At 48.8% G+C, this 20216-nt stretch overlaps 1 long non-coding RNA gene across 1 annotated transcript in view; it reads right to left on the bottom strand.

Annotated features, from left to right (window-relative positions):
• Positions 1-1671: 1671 nt before the first annotated feature.
• Positions 1672-20216, bottom strand: part of LOC130542107 (uncharacterized) — a 39759-nt gene continuing 21214 nt past the window's right edge. The window contains exons 3-4 of the long non-coding RNA XR_008956422.1: positions 6852-7021; positions 1672-4897 (exon numbers count right to left, since the gene is read on the bottom strand). This is a non-coding gene — a long non-coding RNA (uncharacterized LOC130542107). The remainder of the gene's footprint in view (positions 4898-6851; positions 7022-20216) is intronic.

The raw sequence follows: 20216 nt of genomic DNA on the forward strand, positions 1-20216 counted from the left end.
CATCTCTACCCCTTGTTTTCCCCAATGTGTGTCTTCTAGCTATTACAAACATAGCCCCATATATTGGCCATTGGTCAGCACATGGATCAGCCTTGTAGAAAAGTGACCAATTCACACTGGACTTTGTCCCCTGGCTGGATTTTTCACAGGCCATGGTTCTGTTCCACCAGGCCATTGCTTCTGGGTAGAGGGTGTGTGGTCAGGTCAGTGGATCCTGTGACCACATGCTTATTGTTCTACTTATTTTGCTGTTAAATGGGTTCCTTGGTGTGTTGATTTCTTAGAGTTGCTATAACAAAGTAAACCAGACAGTTAAAAACAACAGAAATTTTCCCTCACAGTTCGAAATCCAGATGTCAACAGGGTTGGTTCCTTTTGGAGGTTCTGAGGGAGAATCTGTTCCAAGCCTCTCTTCCAGCCAACAGTGGTTGGTGGTCAACAGTTCCTGGTCTTCATTGGCATGGAGACACATCACTCCTGCCTCTGCCATTGTCTTCATATGGGCTGTCCCCTGTATGTGTGTCTGGGCATCTTCCCTTTTCATAAGGACGCCTGCCATATTGGATTAAGGGCCACCCTACTCGAATACGCACTCCTCCTAACTTGATTACATCAGCAAAGACCCTATTTCCAAATAAGGTTGTTTTCAGATAGTGGGGATTGACATCACATCTTTCAAGGGGACACAATTTAACCCACAGCACTTGGTGCAGGACATCATGTCAGATGATTAGAAACGCTATAGGTTAAAAAGAGAGAGAGAGAGAGAGAGAGAGAGATGAGAACGAAAAACTCTGTAGGTCTTCAGTTGGTGGTGCTGATGGAGATACTGGAGACAGGGAAGGCAAACTCACAGGAGTGGATAGGGTAGAAGGTGTCCATGTCATTGACTTTTCACTACCTGACAACCTGGTGTCCTCAAGAAATGGCACCTTTGAGAGCCAGCATTGAGCATGCCTGCTGACAATTCGGGCATTTGGCTTTAGCTATACCTGGTTAAGACTTTAGGAGACTTCAGTGAGCTCACACAGAGCTGCTACATGTGTTCTCATGACCACCCCATTCAGGGAAAGCCGCAGTGTAGTGAGGAGTGGCCAAGGACAGGGCCTGGCTGGCACCCCCTGTGTGAGCCATGCTGTGCAGCTGTTGTTGAACACTTCCTCTGGGACACGTGATCCCTGGTGGGTGTCAGTGGGATGCATAGAGGTATACATGCACTGCAGTGTTCCTTGACCCCACTCTTCCAGTCTTGCTCCTTCCCAGGCCCGGTGCAACTAGCTAATTCATGTGCCAAGGTCCTGGGGTCTATGTTCATCTGTACCCCAGAACTCATACCTCGCCACATGAAGTGAGCAGTCATATTTTGCCCACAGCTCTGCCCTTGAGGAAACTTTTCCTTCTCCCTGCTCTTAGGTCCAGCCTGGGTGGGGCTGCAGGGCAGCTGTAATCTGATTTCAGATGGCACCAAAAGGAGGAAGCCAGGGAAAAATGTCTGGCTTCACGCTCCTCCCTCCTCGGATCTCGGGGAGGTGTGCGTCAGACAGGAATCCTGGTGTCAAGGTCTGTTGATGTCGCCCATCCTCCGCAGCCTCCTGGAGCTGGGAAGGGAGCAGCAGTGAAAGAAGGCGGGTGGATCTGGAGACGCAAATGGAAGAAATCCAGCACAAAGAGTAAACACGCGTATCTTCCCTGAAATTGACATTTCCAGAAGGGGAGCGTCCAATTCTGGATCCACACCCAATGCTTTGTTGTGTTTTTCCAGAGCTGGCGAGTCCAAATACACACAGCCGGTCATGGCTCCCCAAAGCCTCTCACAGGAGGCACACTGAACCCCCAGGAGCCTCAGGTGACAAGTGTCAGGGTTCCGATAGGGATTGCTGGTAGAGGGGAAGGTAAAGTCTTGGCACTTTAACCTCAAGGCTGAACCCCCATTCTTTGATCACCTTACCCACCAACCAAGCTCCCTACACACACACATCTAGCCATGCTGGGGGCACAGAGATGTAGGGGACTCTGATCTGACTCCTAAGGGAAATGGACTCAGTACTCTGAAAACCAAAGGAGCACACCACCACCACCACCCTCCCACACACGCACACACAAACCTTTAAAGCTCTAGGACCTTCTGTGTCTCCCTAGCAGGAAGATGACATAGCAGGTTTGCAGAACCTTATAGTTGGATCAGTCAGCAAGGGGACATCAGGGAAAGCAGCTGACCCATCCTTGGTGCTGGTGGAGACATCTGTGTATGTGTGTCTTCTTTCCACAGTGGGGGAAGACCCTGCCCTGAGTCTTGATCCTTCCTGGGCTTCACTCAGGAGAAACTGTTAGGTCCAGGGTATGGTAGATTATATGTTTCCCAAAGACAGTTTAATAATGTTTGTCATCCCATACGCTGTCCTCTAGTGTGACTTGAGCATTCCTCTCATTGCAGGTGGGGCCTGGGTCAACCTCCCTTTGCATCTGAGAATCTTTGTCACTGCTTCAATCAGCAGGGTAAGGCAGAAGTGTCAGGTGTGGCTTCCCGGAGTTGGCCGGGGAGGTACACACAGCTCTCTTGAATGTTCTCTCCAGAAAGCCCTCTCTAGATGTGCCTCTCAGAACTGGCTGCCTGCTCTGAGCAGCCCGGGCCCTGGGGGAGGCTGCAGATGGGGGTGCCAGTCCCGAGGAGCCCACCCTCAGCTATCCTGGAGCTGGCAGCAGACAGGTGAGTGAGGGAGCCATCTGGGAAGGGACCCTCCAGGCCAGCTACTTGAGTCATCCCTGTCATTCCAGATTTCCCAGCTGAGGCTCTAGTCCTCAAGAAGCCCAGGGGAACCTGCCCCCCACCCATGTCCTTTATGAATTCCTAGTTCATGAATTCACGAGCATAACAAAGTGCTTGCTCTACACAAGTCAGGTCTTTTAGAAACCTTTCCTGTTGTTTCTGTTCCCTCGGGGTGAATATGTGCTGCCAAAATCTATTCAGAGTATGAAGCAGCTTTACTGCGAGCTCATCCTGCCTCCATCGACCAGGGGCGGGGCTGACACGCAAGACACCACCTAGAGCGGGGGCTGGCGCTCCAGGGTGGAGGGTCACCATGGAGGGGACGGTCCTGCCTCTCCTCAGAGAAGAGATCTGGGCTGGCCTGTGCAGGGCATGCGGGAGTGCACAGACCACGCTTCTGTGCAGCCAGCTTTGTCAGCGTCACTGAAGAGGATGGCACAGTGTAGGACAAGAGGTGGCAGCTGAGCTCTGATTCAGGCAAGGTGTCCCCAGTCCCAAGGCTGCTTGTACTGGCTGCAGTCCAGTCCTGGCCTGACCTGGGATCCATCTGTGACCACAGGTAACAGCCCCAAGATACCTGAAACAGGAGAGCAGGGCTTCTCAAAGACCTGCCTTGTTGCAGGGAGGGGACCTCAAGTCATTGGCTTGTGAGGTGCACTGGCTTTCACAGCCCAACCAAACCCTGTGGTGTGGGTGGCGGCCAGGCCAGGGGAGCAACATGGGGCCCTTGTGCTGCTCATCAGGCTGGGGAATGAGCGCTGCGCCTGACCCGTCCCGTATCCATGCATCTGGGACAGACCCCTCATGGTGCCACATGGGAACGGATACTTACATGGAAGGAGAAGGAGGTGAACAAGGTGTCCTAGCTGCAGCCTCCAAGACCAAACCTGTGGTGGCTCACCTGGACAACTCCTGTGCTCCAAGGACCTGGCCCGTGGTGGGGGGGGAGGGGGGCAGCACCGTGAGTCACTGCCATCCCAGGCCTCTGCCACAGGCCCGGAGCTGGAGCCCAACTGCCTGCTTTAGCAGCTTCCTTCTCCTTGGGACGTTTGAACTGAGGAACAGGGAGGCCTGGCTCTGCCTCGGATGCTTGAGGGGCTGGAAACACCCCATCACTTGTGCTGAGAGCTCTCAGGAGGAAGGACAGAGCTGCTCTGCGGTACGGCTGGTGGATGCCCAGCCCCGTCCCTGCCACGCTCATGGGAAACCCCGGGAGCCCTCACTCCGGCTCCATCGGCCACCGCGTCACGTTGTTGAGCTGTCCTCTCCCTCAGACACCCACTCCACAGACTGCTCAGAAACTCCTGTTTCCACTCTGCTTACAGGTATCTCCTGAGAAACATTCCAGCCTTATCCATGCGGGAGAACCACTCACGTCGGGGTAAGGGCGGGTGTCTGCCTGAGGACACAGGGCAGATCTTCAAGCCCTGCTGTGCATGTAGTGACCACAGTCTTCGAGAAATGTCCAGGCTCAGAAATCAGAAATCCTCAAATTCCCCCTCGAATGTTTAAGTAGTACCAGTCACGGGGTTCCCCCGATAGGTCTGACAGCCAGCACCGCTTGTCTGGGATCAGCCTTTAGCCACAAGTTAATCCACTTTTACCTGCCACGTGCCAGGCGTGGCGCATGCAGCTCTGTGACCTCCACCAAGTCCTCAGAGCACCCATGGCGGGGGAGGTACCATATCAGACATCCAGCGATCCAGTTCTCTGACTTGTCTAAAATGAGCGGCATGTTTGTCTGCCTCAGGGCCTTTGCTCCCCTGGGGTACTCCATCGGCCAGGTGGGGGATGCACCCAGGCCCCAGGTAGCCACCCTGCAGTTTAGAGCTCTTGGGCTCAAGCAGGGACATGCACACCCCCGAGAGCCCCCTTTTCCCACACGTGAAGTCAGGCCTCCTGGATGGTGGATGGAGAAGCGGATGTGACTTGCCCACCCTGACACTGGACTTGGACAAATGTCCCAGTGCCGCAAATGCCCTCCCTTCCCCTCCCCTCTCCCTGCAGGGCCTACGCAGAACCAGACCCCGCTGTAGGACTGGCCCAAGCTCCTTCTTCACTATCTCCACTCCTCCAGCCTTCTTCCTCTTCTTATGTATTTTGCAACAGCCACACACCAGCAACGGCTTCCTGAGGATGCAGAGGTGAAAGGTCTGTTTAAATCTGGAAGGGAAGGCTGACAAGGACCAGATAAGCACAGCTGGGTGTAGACACAAGAGCAAGGAGCTATGGTGTGGCATCCGTAGCTGTGTGACGTAAAGCAGGGAGCTAGGGTCTCTGGGCAGATCTGGAACACCTGCGTATTTGTGTAGAATTACTTGGCATAGGGGGCAGGGGGACAGGGGCAGGGCAGGGAGGGGCTGGTGAAATGAACTCCTGCTCTCTGGCCCTGCCCAGACCCTCTGCCTCAGCATCTCTGGAGGAAGACCTTCGAATCTGGAAGGACTGGCAGTTGGGTGCAAGGACTGCACTAGACATTGCGGTCAAACTGGGACCAGCAGTCAGAAGGAGAAAGGTGCCAGCTCGGGTGGTAGAGCCCCATGTCCATCTGGGTGGGCCAGGCAAGCAGAGCCGCTCTGAGCATTACGGAAATAAGGCATTTGTTCCTGGAATCAGGCCCAAGCCAGATACACAGGAAGTTGGAGCAGTGAAGGTTTGGAAGCACCTGCGTTAGGCACGTGGCAGATGGTCGGAGCCTGTAGGAGAATCCAAGAGACCATTACCATGCCCGGCCCACAATGGTGGCTGTGAGGGGCTCGTGGGGCAGGTGCAGGGCACTAATGCCCCTGGGAGCCCTGGCTCCCCGGTCTGCATGAGTTTCTGCTGAGCTTGGGGTCACCCTTGGCTCGCAGGGCCAGGAGGCAGGGAGGAAGGCTGGGTGCAGAGCCTGGAGAGGGGATCCAGGGTGTCTCTGCACCTGCTTGACCCCACGACCAAACACAAAGACCTTCGCAGAGGAATGGCCGCTGCTACACTGCTGGATTTCAAATCTCTCACAAGTTCCCCTTTCAGCCAAATCTAACCCAATACTGTCCCAGAAGGAGGCACCCTATCCTGGCTTGACCAAGTGCCCGGGGTCACTGCAGGGGGGCAGAGGGGCTCAAGTATTACCAGAAGAATTGGATTTAGAAGCTGGAGTCTGTTAAGTCTGAGTCTCTGACATTCGTGAAGAGTCAGATTCTTGCTGCGTGCTCCGAAGGGGAGAGCGCTAAGTGGGCCACCTGAGGACACATTTGAAGTTCAGAGTCTGCACTTTGTTCTCACGCGTGCACACGCACAGTGCGGCGCTCCCTTTCTTTCCTTTCTAATCTTGGATCGCTGCAGCTTTGCCCTCTGACCTCAGAGGTCTGCTCCTTTGTTCTCCTGTCTTCAGAGTTCAGGAATTCTGTAAGAATTCTGTGCCCACATGCCACCTGGAAACTGACAATCTCGAGCATAAAGATCAACGTTTCTGTGGTCACCCGCAGCTAACAAGGTGATCATTCCCTAGGTGACACCTCTGCGTATCACAGGTACCAACATGATTTACTCACTCAGCATGCACCCTCAGCTGCTCCCTCGTAAGGAGAGACCTCACCTTATTTGCATTTGTGCATTCAGCACCCAGGGTAGGGATACATCTGTTGTTTAATAAATAGAGATGAATGGGTGTTTCAGGAGATGCCTCTTCCCGGGTCATGCACAGTTTTAGTTGTTGTTTTGTTTTGTTTTTAAGTAGATTCCACACCCGGTGTGGAGCACAATGCAGGGCTTGAACTCACAACCCTGAAATCAAGACCTGAGCGGAGATCAAGAATCAGACGCTTAACCGACTGAGCCACCCAGGAGCCCCCAGGGTCATTTACAGTTGAACTGCTTAATTTCAGTGCCAAATAGTTGGAGTTGTCAAAACTTATGCCTTGGAGGAGGCGGTGGGGGAGATATTCAGACCTGTCCCACACTACCTACTCTCCAGGTTGGGGAATTGGGGGTAGGTGGAAGCAACAGATCGTCACATGCGGACCAGGAAGAGGCAAACACGTGATGAAAATCGGCTTCTGCTTTGCTCCCCATCGCCCAGCTCCAAGGGAAGTGGCTCACTTACCTTCCCATAAGGAGTGTTTGTGCTTGGTCACCAGACAGTTCCCCCAGTCACAGAGAGACACGCAGGAGTTGGTGGGAAAACTCCACCGTGAGACTTCCTACCTCCACAGGCATGCACCTCCTGTTACAACAGGGGGTCCAGTTTGGAGCTGGACACAGGTGAGGCTGGGTCTGCAAAGTAAGACAAAACAACTGAAACAAAATAGAAAGGAACACTTGGTAGCTTGCAAAGGGCCAGACTCCGGGCATCTGAGAACTGTTATGTAAGGTTTTCTTTAAAATTACCTCACAAGGGGCGCCGGGGAGGGGGCTCAGTCAAAGGTCCAACTCTTGGTTTCAGCCCACATCATGATCTCAGGGTCATGAGATCGAGTCCCGTGTCGGGCTCTGCCCTCCATGAGGAGTTTGCTGGAGATTGTGTCCTTCTCCCTCTGCTTCTCCTCACTCCCCCCTCAAATAAATAACTAAAATCTTCTTTAAAAAAACACAGCAACACCAACAAAAAAAAACTCACGATAGCCCACACTTGAAAAAAACCAAGGCCCAGAAAGGTTCAATCATTTTTCTTGTGTCAGCTAGGAAGGACACTTCCTCCAATACACGGCTTCCCGTCCCTTCCCCAAAGAGTTACAGACCACAAGAAATGCTCATGCGGTATGAGGAGGCAGTCAAGAGCTTTTCTTTGGTACAGAATTAGACTTAGCTTGCTGAAGAGAACGCATAAGAAGTTTTGGAAATGATTTTGAGGGTCGAAATTCAGATGTGGCATCATCTTTCAGACCTCGGGGATGGCTGGGGCTGGATCCTGGGGCCACGACAGTAGTCAGAGGCCACAGAGGTGGAGAGGGTACATAGAAGAGGCCAGAAGGAGAGGTTGATGAGTATGACATCATGGAGGGCATGGGAGAAAGCTCTCCCAGCAGAAGGGGGAACTCCCCAAAGCTACTGAGGACCAGGTAAGGTAAGCACCGAGGTGGGGCCATGAGGATTTGATGAAGTGGAGGGCACTGGTGACCTTGGGGGGAGGGGGCGTGGAAGCTCATTCTGCAGTATGTTAAGAGAAATGTAAGATTAGGAGGTAGAGACAACATGTATAGACACTTCTTTTGAAAAGTGTCGCAGTAAATAAGAGTGGATTCTTTTAGAAGTTGTTTATGATCAGTAGAGAGGGAGATGTCCGTAATTCATGATCAAGAGGGAAATATTGAAGAAGGCAATTCCCTGAGAATCTGGGAGTGGATGGGGTGAGCGAGCAGCAAAGCTGGAGATGGGCCAGCCACATAAGGTCCCGGGAGGCAGGCAGAGCATGCTGGTGGTCAAGTCATGGAGGAAGCAACCACATTGCCTCTTCGCTCAGAGAAGTATGAGCAGGGTCACCAAGTGAGAGTGGGAGGTCAGGGAGACCAGCTGTAGGGCCTCTGCAGGTGAACCAAAGGTGCTGGGGTGCCATGGTTGTGATTCTGGACTGGGGAGTCCAAAGTTGACAAGGAGAAAATGTGAGTGTTCACTGAAGTCATTCCACAAAAACTCATTAAGCATCTTCCACGAGCGAGGGATTCTCCAAATGCTGGGATACAGTGATAAACGCCATGCTTCACCGAGTTTCTAATGAGGGCAAGATACTTACATAATGCTGTGTCAACTTCTAAAAAATGTGTGAAGACACACAAATCAGGGTAGGCAGGCAAGGGAGAGCCAGCGTAGATCCTTATGATGCAGGATGTCAGGGAAAACCTCTCTTGGGTGTAGTGATATTGGGTCCGAGGACCAGAGGAAGCAAGGGGGAGACTGGCAGGTCTCAGGGGAAGCTCGTCATCATCAGAAAAAAGTGCAAAGCCCTGAGATGGGCATGTTGTTGCTGTTCCTGAGGTTCACCAAGGAAAGCAATGGGTGGGAGGAGAAGCCAAGGCAGGTGGCCTGAGTAAGGAGAGGCTGGAGGGGCCAGAGTGCACCCGCCAGGAGGAGGGAGGGCCTGGGCTTCCCCTCTGCATGTGAGGGGCTCAACTAGAGTGTCTTAGTTTGGCGGCAGATCCTGAAGGACCCAGCAGGATTGTTGCAGGTGCGGTGGCTCAAATACCACCCCCAAAACATTTGTTTGCATCCCAATCCTGGAATTTATGAATGTGACTTCATCTTGGAAAGGATCTTTGCAGATGTGATTAAGTATCTCAAGATGAGCTCATCTTGGATTATCCAGGTAGGCCTCGAATCCAATGGCCAGCATCCTTGGAAGAGTTGCAAAGAGGAGACACACAGGGAGAGAGAAAGAGGGGGCCATGTGAAGACACTGGTATAGACTTGGGGGGAAGCTGCCACAAGCCAAGGAACGCCAGGAACCACTGGAAGCTGGAGGAAGGGAAGAATATTCTTCCCTAGAGCCTACAGAGGGGAGTGCCTGGGTGGCTTAGTCGGTGAAGTGTCTGCCTTCAGCTTGGGTCCTGGTCCCAGAGTCCTGGGATGAAGTCCCATTTCAGACTCCCTGCTTGGTGGGGAGTCTGCTTCTCCCTCTGCCTGCTGCTCCCCCTGCTCGTGCTCTCTCTCTCTGTTAAATAAATAAATAAAATCTTCTATATATATATTTTAAAAAGCTTCATATTAGAGCCTCTACAGGGAGCATAGCCCTGCCCACACTTTGATTTCAGATTCTGGCATTCAGGGTGGTGAAGAAGAATACATTTCTGCTGTTTTAAGCCTCCAGATTTGTGATGATTTCTTGAAGCAGCCCCTGGAAACTAACAGAGCAAGGGTCTGAGAGACGTCACAGTAAAATAATCATGAATTTATTTATATGCCCCCTAGGTGCCAGACAGCTCTCTGGTGCCCAAATATTAATTAGTTACATCCTCATCACAACCCCACGAAGAAGGCATCAGCGTTATCCTCTTCCTACGCAAGTCTGAGACTCCAGCTCACTCCAGCTCTCAAGAAAGGTGCCCAAGGTCTCCCAGCCAGCTTACGGGAGAGCTGGGACTCGAACCAAGGCTACCTGAGGGCTTAACCCCCCTCCCACACTGCCTCCATGCTTCCCAGGTTTTGGGCTCGAGCAATTAGGATAATCAGCTTGTCACTTAACAAGATGAAGGGGTGACTGTAGAAAAACAGTTGGAGGCTCATGAATTAGTTTGGTTTTGATCGAGTGTAGAAACTGACTAGATGCTCGGATGCTACAAATCCTGGGATCTTGTGGAGATTTCTGGGCTGGAGCTGTTAGCATAGTTATAAAACGATAAATCTGTGGGAGTGGTCTGAGGGCACAGAGGATGGAGCCCTGGGACAGTGTAGCGGGAGAAAATCCAAGACGGAGTGCAATCTCAGAGCCTCATGGGAGCTGAAATCCCCATACTGAGTGAGGGAAGCGGGGAGCCAGCCTCTGCTAGCTCACAGCGCAGCAGGGGCCCTGCAGGAGCCCGTGCCCAAGGGAGGATGTCCTCCAGGGAAGGCTTTCCAGGTAAGGTGTTACCTGGGTGCAGCTTCAAGTACCAGAAGGTATTAACCAGGCACTGAGTGTTGCAGGCAAAGGAAAGAACGTGTAAAGACACAAATTCCTGAAACACCAAGGGGTGCAGAGAACCATAATCACCAGATGTCACCAGAGCATATGTTGATGGGGTGGGTCCAGGGTGCTGAGGCGGGCAGCGGTCACCCAATAATGTAAGGTTCAGAGAGCCCCTCAGACAGTCAGAAACAGGATGAGCACATCATTCACCCAGCTTCTCTCCCCGCTCTGCTCCGTTTCCTCATCCTGGTATCACATCAAATCTGAGACCAGGAGGGGACATTGCTCATCCTTGACCTCCCCTTGACAGGAGCCTGGGGAGGGTCAGGACACAGCGATGTTGCTATGGACCAAATGCTTGTGTCCCCCTGAAGTTCCTATGTTGAAGGTCCTAACCTCCAGTGTGTTGTGTTTGGAGGTGGGGCCTTTGGAAGGTAATTAAAGTTCAGTGAGGTCATAAGGGTGGAGCCCATGATAGGATCCATACCCTTATCGAAGTCACCAAAGAGCTTGTGCCCTCTCTCTCTCTCTCTCTCTGCCAGTTGAGGAGAAAACCAGAAGGCTGCCATCAGCAAACCAGGAAGCGGGCCCCCATCAGACGTCACATCCACCGGCACCCTGAGGTGGACTTCCTGGCCTCCAGTGTGGGAAGTTAACATTGGTTGCATCAGCCACAGGGCCTGTGGTGTTTGACCTTAGCAGCCTGAAGAGATTAAGGTGCGTGTGAACGCATTTTGTAAACTAGAAAATGCTGCGCTCGTGTTCATTACTCATAGCTGGGTGTGTGGGTCAGTTCCAGCTTGTAAATCCTATCTCGTAAACATCCCCACGCAGATAGATTTGGGGTCATTTCTGAGGTCCGTTCCCCACAGTGCGATCGTCAGGACAGGGAGTGTGATCTCTTTTATGGCTTTTGTTTTAGCGCATACTTTACGGCTCTGCCTGCCTGTGTTATCTCAACTGATGTCAAGTTGAAGTTCTGCAAAGTGGTTTGTCTTGTTTTCATTACAAAAGTTATCTAAGGAAAAAGAAGAAAAAGTTGTGTATGTTTTTTTTAGTTTTGTCTTTCTTCCTTTTTCTTTTTTTTTCTTTCTTTCCCTAGAAGTTCATAGAATGTTCTGATTTGGATGAGCCTCCTCGAGTACAAATGCGTTTAGATGAATATAAGCAATACCCACCGTGCGTTTCAGCTCCTTTGGAGCTGTGCCTCCCTCGCTATGTCACGTGCAGCAAATTACTCAGCTCTTTGCGAGTCTTGCCCCCTCTGGAAAATGGAAGGAAATACCTACTTCTTGCCATCGGTGGTTTGTTTGTTTGTTTTTAATATTTTATTTATTTATTTGACACAGAGAGAGAGAGGGAGAACAAGCAGGGGGAGCAGCAGAGGCAGAGGGAGAAGCAGACTCCCCACTGAGCAGGGACCCTAATGTGGGACTCGATCCCAAGACCCCAGGATCATGACCCGAGCCAAAGGCAGACGCTCAACAAACTGAAGCAACCAGGTGCCCCCATTGGTGTTTTGAGGAGCTCTTAAATGGGATATTTTATAAAGTTCTTAGCCTACTATTTGGCCCATAATAAGACTACCATAATTATTTGTTGAGCTTTTAGACTGAACTCTATGAAATTAGCATTTTTTTAGAGCAGATACCATCAAGCAGCAAATAGCTCAGCTTGTTATGAGTCTTTCTTTTTTAAGATTTATTTATTTGAGAGAGTGAGAGAGAGCCCATACCAGCAGGAGGAGGGGTGAAGAAGAGGGAATGGGAGAAGCAGACTCTGCACTGAGTCCCATCTCCCAACCCCGAGATCATGAACCGAGCTGAAACCAAGAGTTGGACGCCTAACAGGCTGTGCCACCCACGTGCCCCTTCTTATAAGTCTTATAATCACGTCCTTGCCACCCTCACTCACACTCCATCTGGCCTTTCTCTCTGGCTAGGTGTTTCCTTGGGGCTACGTGAAAACTTTCCAAGGACCCTGGGACAATCAATTGAAGGGAGTCAATTTCCACATCCTGACATGCCACGAGACACTTTCCTACCTCCCTTCCCAGCACCTGACTTCCTGAGGATGGGCCAATGCAGTCTAGCATGTAAGGGCCCCCAGAGAGAGATACAGGTGCTGTTGGGAGCTAACCTCAAATACAGGTAACTTTGCCTTCACCTCCTCCTCTGCTAAGGTGACTTCTGGGTAGAAGTACCGGAAGTGGCAGGGTGACAGCATGTGAGTGTGGACCCTGCACCACTCGCCTCATCAGAACACGGGAGCTGTTCCACCCTCCCGACGTCAGTTCACAGCGACCAGTGACACCCATCCAGACAGGGAAGTGGATGGTCCAGCGATGCATTGCTAGAACCTTCTCTGTTACCAAAAACATGCAAAGTGTTCATCAGCTCCTTGGATGGGGAAATTGAAAGCATCCTTCCTAAATGACACAAAATTAAGCTCAGGTTTTTAAAAAGTGACAACTTAAGAGTAAATACACCAAAATAAATCAAAATTGTGGGATTATTTTATGGACCATTTCTTATTTTTCTCTCAAATTTAAAAAATAGTATTTAAAAAATGTTAATATTTTCCAAAGCAAAATAAAGGAGGCCAAAGAGAAACAGGAAGAACACTTCTACCATAGAGGAATTGATAAGAAGAAATCAGCAGCCCAGTCTGGGGCTCCTGTCCTCATCCCAGACCCTGACTCTCTCCTGACCATGCACATCACTGCTCTGAAGACCTCAGCATGTGAGTTGGTCCCTGGAACCTTCCCAGGAGCTGCAGATGTCTGTCAGCCAGGTAGTGCTCACTGAGGGCTTCGTCTCTGTGCATGGCCCAGAGTCTCTGCCAGGCCAGCCCCAGCCCCACTGGGAAATCTGACCCTTATAGCATCCAACACCACATGTCAGAGAGGGTGAGAGATACCCACACTGCACCCCTCCCACCTGACGAGCAACCTGCAGGCTCTCTCCCTCCTTCCTTCCCACCTGACGGCAGTAGGAGCCCCTTTCACTTCCCCTCTGGAGCGACCTGCACCTGAGCTGGTGGGCTCATTCTGCTTTGTGGGATGTAGCCGACCTGTCTACATCCTGTGTCCTGCTGACCCGCTTCTCTGCCCAAACCTGGGTGTGAAAGTCAGAGCTGTGCCAATCCCAAGGTTAAGGTTCACAAAGGGAGGGGGAGCCACTCCTGCTTTCTCCCATCCATCCATCCATCCATCCATCCATCCATCCATCCATCCAGTAACAAAGGGAATGGCCTGCTGGCTCCCCACATATATTTCTCAAACGTCCACACCCTGAAAGAGGGAGGGAATGAGGGAGGAACTGGCATCCCAGAGCTCAACCTTATCCACTCACAGACCTGCATTTCCCCCCAACTTAACAACCCACACCCATGGACATCTCTTGTACCTCCTCATGACCTCAGCTACTGTACCTTGGAAACCTGATACTATCGTATTTCTACCAATGGGATGAAGTCATATCCTAGGCTCCGGTCCCCACTCAGGGAGTCTTCAGGCCCCATACTCCTCTTACATCCTTAGTCCTCTGCCTTTGCTTCCCCCCTCATCTTGTCATCTCCCACTGATCAGTACCTTGACCTGCTCCCCTGCCCCGACTTCTGAACTCCCTGGAACCCGCAATCTGTGGTGTGCCCACATCTGGACAAGGGTACCATCCATGTCTCCTGCTGTCCCCCACTCCTAGCCCCAAGCAACAGAAACTGGCATGGGCTTGTCCCACAGACCGCACTCCATGGGTCCTGGCCCCAGACTGTGGTGGCCCTTCCATCATAGCCCTGGTCCCATTCCTTGTCCCTGCTGGGGGCCAGCTCCCTCTCATTTCTCCCAGACTGTGCCATGTTTTCTGGACCTGCCAACCTCCATTGTCCCCATTGTCAGCTGGGGGAGCTCCCCTCCTGCTTGACAAGACAGTAAAGGCCACTGCATGGGAAGGCAGACCGTGGGCTTCTGCTCCCACAATGATGAGCCTCGAGCCCCAAGCCTCTCTTTCTATCTACCCTTGCTTCCATTTCAGAGAAACAGGCATGCCTCCCCTGCTCAGCCAGGACCCCTGCCTTCCCAGGGACACTTTTCTCTCTCACTTTTCTCTGATTAGCATTTATATTTGAGCTCCTCTTGTCTACTGTCTTTTCTTTATCCAACTAGAAACCCTCTCCCATTCTTTAACAAGCAAACCAAACCTGCCTTGGGCTCCAGTTTCCCATCAATCTCCTGTCCTGTATCTCTCTTTCCTTCACCACCAAGCATCCAGCAAGACTGGATTCTGGACCACCTACACCTGCCCTTATTTGCATGGCCCCAGCACAGCTCTAGAACCACTCCATCAGAAGCCACCTGGGGCCTCCCCTCACACACACAGCTCGGAACGTGTGCTGCTCAGGTCCACACTCTGGGTTTTAACTGATGGTGCCTCCTCACTACACCTGAGGATGTCAGTCTTATCCACCTGCCTACCTGGGGGCTGCTCTCAGTACGTGAGAAGCGCAGGTCCTGAGTATCTGTTGAGAGAACTCAGGGAGAAATGTGTAGGTGCTGCGGCCTCCTTCTTGAACTTGTTCCCCCTTTGGTTTCCCTGATATCATTTCCTTCCGGATTTTCTCTGCTCGTTTCTTCTCAGGCTCACTGACTGGATCCTCCCCTGTCTGTGCTCAGCGTTCATGGCCTCTGTGCCCTGCGGGAGCAGTCAGACACAGGCCCCATGACAGGTGCCTGAGAGTCGGAGCGCCAACCTCAGCCCCCACACACCCGAGCAGTGACAGGGCCACTCAGAGACTCTTTCCTTCCCTGAAAAATGGAGTCATGAATACAAGATTGCAGTAAGAAAATGAAGTAATGGTAAAAAGTGCTTAGTGCTAGGCCGAGCAGATTGTGGTGTCTCAATAAATAGGGATGATGGTGACAATGACCTCATACACCCCCAGCATCTCAGCTTCTACCCATAGTTTGAGAGCTCCCAAATGTATATCTTCAGTACAGACTGTTCGTCTGAGCTCCAGGCCAGTAGCCAAAGTTTATGAAACAGAGCTCATCACTTTTGTCCCCTAAACCGTGCTTCCTCCTACAAGGCCATTCACAGTGAATTCTACCGACATCCACCCAATTCATGGCCAGACCAGGTAGTAAGAAACAAACAGATTTAGTTCACTTATTGAAGAAATGATCAAAATAGCTATAAAAGACATTTTAGAGGCAGGACGCCTGGGTGGCTCAGTTGGGTTAGGTGTCAGACTCCTGATTTCGGCTAAGGTCATGATCTCAGGTTCGTGGGATCAAGCCCCACACTGGGCTCCATGCTCAGTGTGGAGTCAGCTTGAGATTCTCACTCTCCCTCTCCCTGCCCTCTCTCTCAAATAAACAAAATCTTGAAAGAAAAAAAAAAACATTTTAGAGTATTGGGGAAATTTTCCTGTGGAATGGATGTTAGATGATATTTAGGAATTATTGTCAATTTTCCTGTGTTATGTTGGTAGTACAGTGAGCCTTGTCCTCAGAAGATGCAGGCTGAGCTGCCCCGGGATGAAGTGCTTTGATGTCTGCAAATCTACTTTCAAATGGCTCAGAAAAAGATGTGCAAACACACACACACACACACACACACACACATTTATTCTCACACATATATAAATGAGTAAAGCAAGTGTGCAAATTCTTATAAATTGTTGAATCTGCGTGGTGAATACACAAGCATTCATTACTGTAAACTTCAACTTTTCTGTACACTTGATCTTTTCCATAATAAAAAATGTTGGGAAAAAAGCAGAATAAAAATGTCTGAAAGGAAAGCATCTGCTGTGGTTGGCATATGTCCCCAGCGGACCAGGACTTTTCTTCCCCATTCTAGGTATTATAATTTTAACCAAGCAGGAAAAATATGCAGATTTTTAAATTTTTGATTCCTACTTTTAACTGGAGGTAACAGGTCAAAAGAAAACCTACTGATGGACGGGAGAGGCAGATACTCCGGATCCCCTCTCCCTCTCATCCAGCTTCATGCTAGCACTAGTATGTTCTGGAGGTAGGGCCAAAGACATGTTTTATCACTGTTATCCTTTGCTTTGTCTGTCTGTCTTTGCCACCTATCACAGCAGTGCCCCTGGCCCCAGGCCCAGGCCTACTTCCTCCTAGTTCTTGACCCTGACCTCTTCTGTTGCTTTTAGGAATTTCTGAAACGTGCAACACACATTAGGCCCAAGTCTCCCAGATGCTATTCTTATAAACTCACGCTTCTCTCTTATTCCCTGTGGAACATGATGCCATTTTTCTATCTTTTATTCATGCGCTTATATTTAAATCTGAGCTCACTAGAATTCCTTGGGCTGCCTTGCCATTCTCATTCCTTGTGAGCCCTGTCCCTGACCTTTTAAGTGATTCTTTATTTTTTTTTTTAAATTGCACTAAGAGCACTTAACATGACATCTATTCATCTTGCATAACTGCAACTTCAAACAGCATCTCCCCATTGTCCCTTCCCTAGCCCCTGGCAAGCACTCTTCTACTCTCTGTTTCTGAGTTTAACTATTTTGATTCCTCGTGTGAGTGGGCTTGTGAGGCATTTCTCCTTGTGTGACGGGCTTATTTCACTCAGCATAATATCCTGTAGGGTCATCCATGTGGTTGGGTGAGTGGGACTCATGCCCAAACCAGTGAGGAGCCAGGAGGAGATGGCATTCCAGGTAAAACGTCAGGACCGGCTCCACCACCTGTGTCCTTTCTCTTCCTAACTTGGGTTCTCTTTGCCTCTCTTTCTACTTCAGCTCTGTGCTCCTCATTAAACTTTAATGTGTGTCTGGTCCCGTGGCATTGGGCACAAACCTGGCTCTGCCCACCCATATTTTGAACGTGGCTCTCTTTGGTAGGCTCCATCTTGGCTCATTTCTTTAGTGCTGGATATCCTTGGAAGGAACTCCAAACCCCCTTCTGCTTCCAGAAGAAATTGAGCCCTGACCTACTCCCAGCTTCCACCTGGCAAGACAAGCCCCACCTCTTTCTTCCCTGTCTTGCTTGACAGGAGGAAATGAAGGACTCATATTACATACCTGTCCTTTATCTTCTTCAAAGGACAGAGTTAGCATGGACACCCGTTGAGCAAAGTCCATGGTTCACAATATGGTTCACTCTTGGTGTTGTGCATCCCGTGGGTTTGGACAAAGGCACAATGACATGTATCCATCATTATAGTATCATACAGACTAGCTTCGCTGCCCTAAAAATTCTCTGTGTATCCCCTATTCATTCCCCCCCACCACTGTATCTCCACAACCCCTAATCTTTTTACTCTCTCCATAGTTCTGCATTTTCCAGAATATAGTTGGAATCATATAGCAGGGAGTGCTTTCAGATTAGCTTCTTTCACTGAGCAGTATTCATGTAAAGTTCTTTTGTGTCTTCTTACGGCTTGACAGCTTATTTCTTTTCAGAGATGAATAGTATTTCATTGTCTGGATGTCGCTCAGTTTATTATTCATTCACCTGCTAAAGGACATTTTGGTTGCTTCCAAGTTTTGGTAATTATGACCAGACCTCCTATAAACATCCATGTGCAGGTTTCTGTGTGGACATAAGTTTTTAACTTTTTTGGGTAAATACACAATCACTTGGTCATATGATGTCTTTAGTTTTGTGAGAAACTGCCAAACTGTCTTCCAAAGTGGCTGCACCATTTTGCATTCCCACCAGCGATGAATGAGTGTTCCTGTTTCTCTACATCTTCACCCGCATTGGGTGCTGTCAGTGTTCTGAATTTGGGTCATCCTAATAGGTGTGTGATGATGATATCTCATTGTTGTTCTAATTTGCCTTTTCCTGATAACATATGACATGGAGGATCTTTTCCTATTCTTTTGCCAACTGTATATCTTCTTTGGTGAGGTATTTGTTAAGGTCTTTGGCCCATTTTAAAAATTGAATTGTTTGCTTTCTTATTGTTGAGTTTTAAGAGTTCCTTGTATATTTTGTTCTTTATCAGATGACTGTCTTTTGCAAATACTCTTTCCCGGTCTGCGGTTCATCTTCTCTTCCTCTTGACCCTTTCACATGCAGACTTTTTTTATTTTAACAAAGTCTAACTTATCAATTATTTCTTTCATGGATTATGCTTTTGGCACTGGGTCTAAATGTCACTGCCAGACCCAAGGTCATCTAGATTTTTCCCTATGTTATCTTCCAAGAGTTTTATGGTTTTACATTTTAATTTAGTTCTGTGATCCATTTTGAGTTATTTTTGTGAAAGATATAAAGTCTGGGTCAGATTCATTTTTTTGTGCATGTGGATGTCCAGTTGTTCCAGTACTGTTTGTTGATAAGACTATCTTGGCATCATTATGTTGCCTTTGCCTCATTGTTAAGGACCGGATGACTATATTTCTAAGGGTCTATTTCTGGGCTCTCTATTCTGTTCCATTGATGTATTTGTCTACTCTTACCAATACCACACTGTAGCTTTATAGTTAGTCTTGCTACCAGGTAGTATCAGTCCTCCAACTTTGTTCTTCTTCAATATTGTGTTGCCAATTCTGGGTCTTTTACCATCCACATAAACCTTACCACATGGTATATCTCTCCATATAAACTTTAGAATCAGTTTGTTGATATCTACAAAATAACTTGGTAGGATTTTGATTGTGATTGTATTGAATCTATAGAACAAGTTGGGAAGAGGTGGTATCTTAAAAGTATTGAGTCTCCCTATCCATAAACATGAATTCTCTCTATTTAATTTTTTTTATTTTATTCATCAGAATTTTGTACTTTTCCTCATATAGATCTTATACATATTTTGTTAGATTCATATCTAAGTATTTCATTTGGGGGTGCTACTATGAATGCCATTGTGTTTTTAATTTCAAATTCTGTTTATTGTTGGTATCTAGGAAAAGTAATTGACTTTTGTATATTAACCTTGCATCCTGCAACTTTGCTATAACCACTTATTAGTTCCAAGAGGTTTTTGTTGCTGTTGCTGATTCTTCCAGATTTTCTACATAGACAATCATATCATCTATGAACAAAGACAGTTTTATGTGTTCCTTCCCAATCTATGTATCTTTTATTTCCTTTTCTTGTCTTACTGCATTAGCTAGGATTTCCAGTACAATGTTGAAAAGGCACTTATTTTGTGCCTCATCTTAGTGAGAAAACTCTGAGTTTCTCACCACGAAGCATGAAGCTAACTATAGGTTTTGTTGTTGTTGTTATTGTTGTTTTAGTTCTAGGTTTTTTCATAGATATTCTTTATCAAGTTGAGGAAGTTCCCCTCTATTGCTAGCTTACTGAAAATTTTTACATGAGTGGTAGACTCTGATTTTTAACATGTATTCATTTGATGAGTATTGATTATCTATGACATGCCAGGCTTTGTGCTGACAATGGGAACATAGTGGTCAAAAGAGAGACTCATCCCTTGTTTTCCGCATGCACTGGTTAAGTCATTGTGAACTTTCCTTCACACGCATCACATACATATGATACACACGCTCGATCCAAGGGACTACCTGTTTTAATGGTAGTTCCACTGTATTCCTACCAAGTAGCTCCACTTTCACAGTTCTTTTTTAAATTATTTTTTGTTTAAATTCAATTTGGTTAACATATTGCATATTACTAATTTCAGGGATAGAGTTTAGTAATTCATCAGTTGCATATAACACCCAGTGCTCATTATATCAAGTGCCCTCCTTAATGTCCATCACCCAGTTACCCCATCCTCCCACCCACCTCCCCTCCAGCAACCCTCAGTTTGTTTCCTAGAGTTAAGAGTCTCTTATGGTTTGCCTCCCTTTCTATTTTTATCTCCTTTTATTTTTCCTTCCCTTCCTCTATGTTCATCTGTTTTGTTTCCTAAATTCCACGTA

This window comes from Ursus arctos, unplaced genomic scaffold (assembly GCF_023065955.2).
Source record: "Ursus arctos isolate Adak ecotype North America unplaced genomic scaffold, UrsArc2.0 scaffold_3, whole genome shotgun sequence".
NCBI classification, from domain to species: Eukaryota; Metazoa; Chordata; class Mammalia; order Carnivora; family Ursidae; genus Ursus; species Ursus arctos.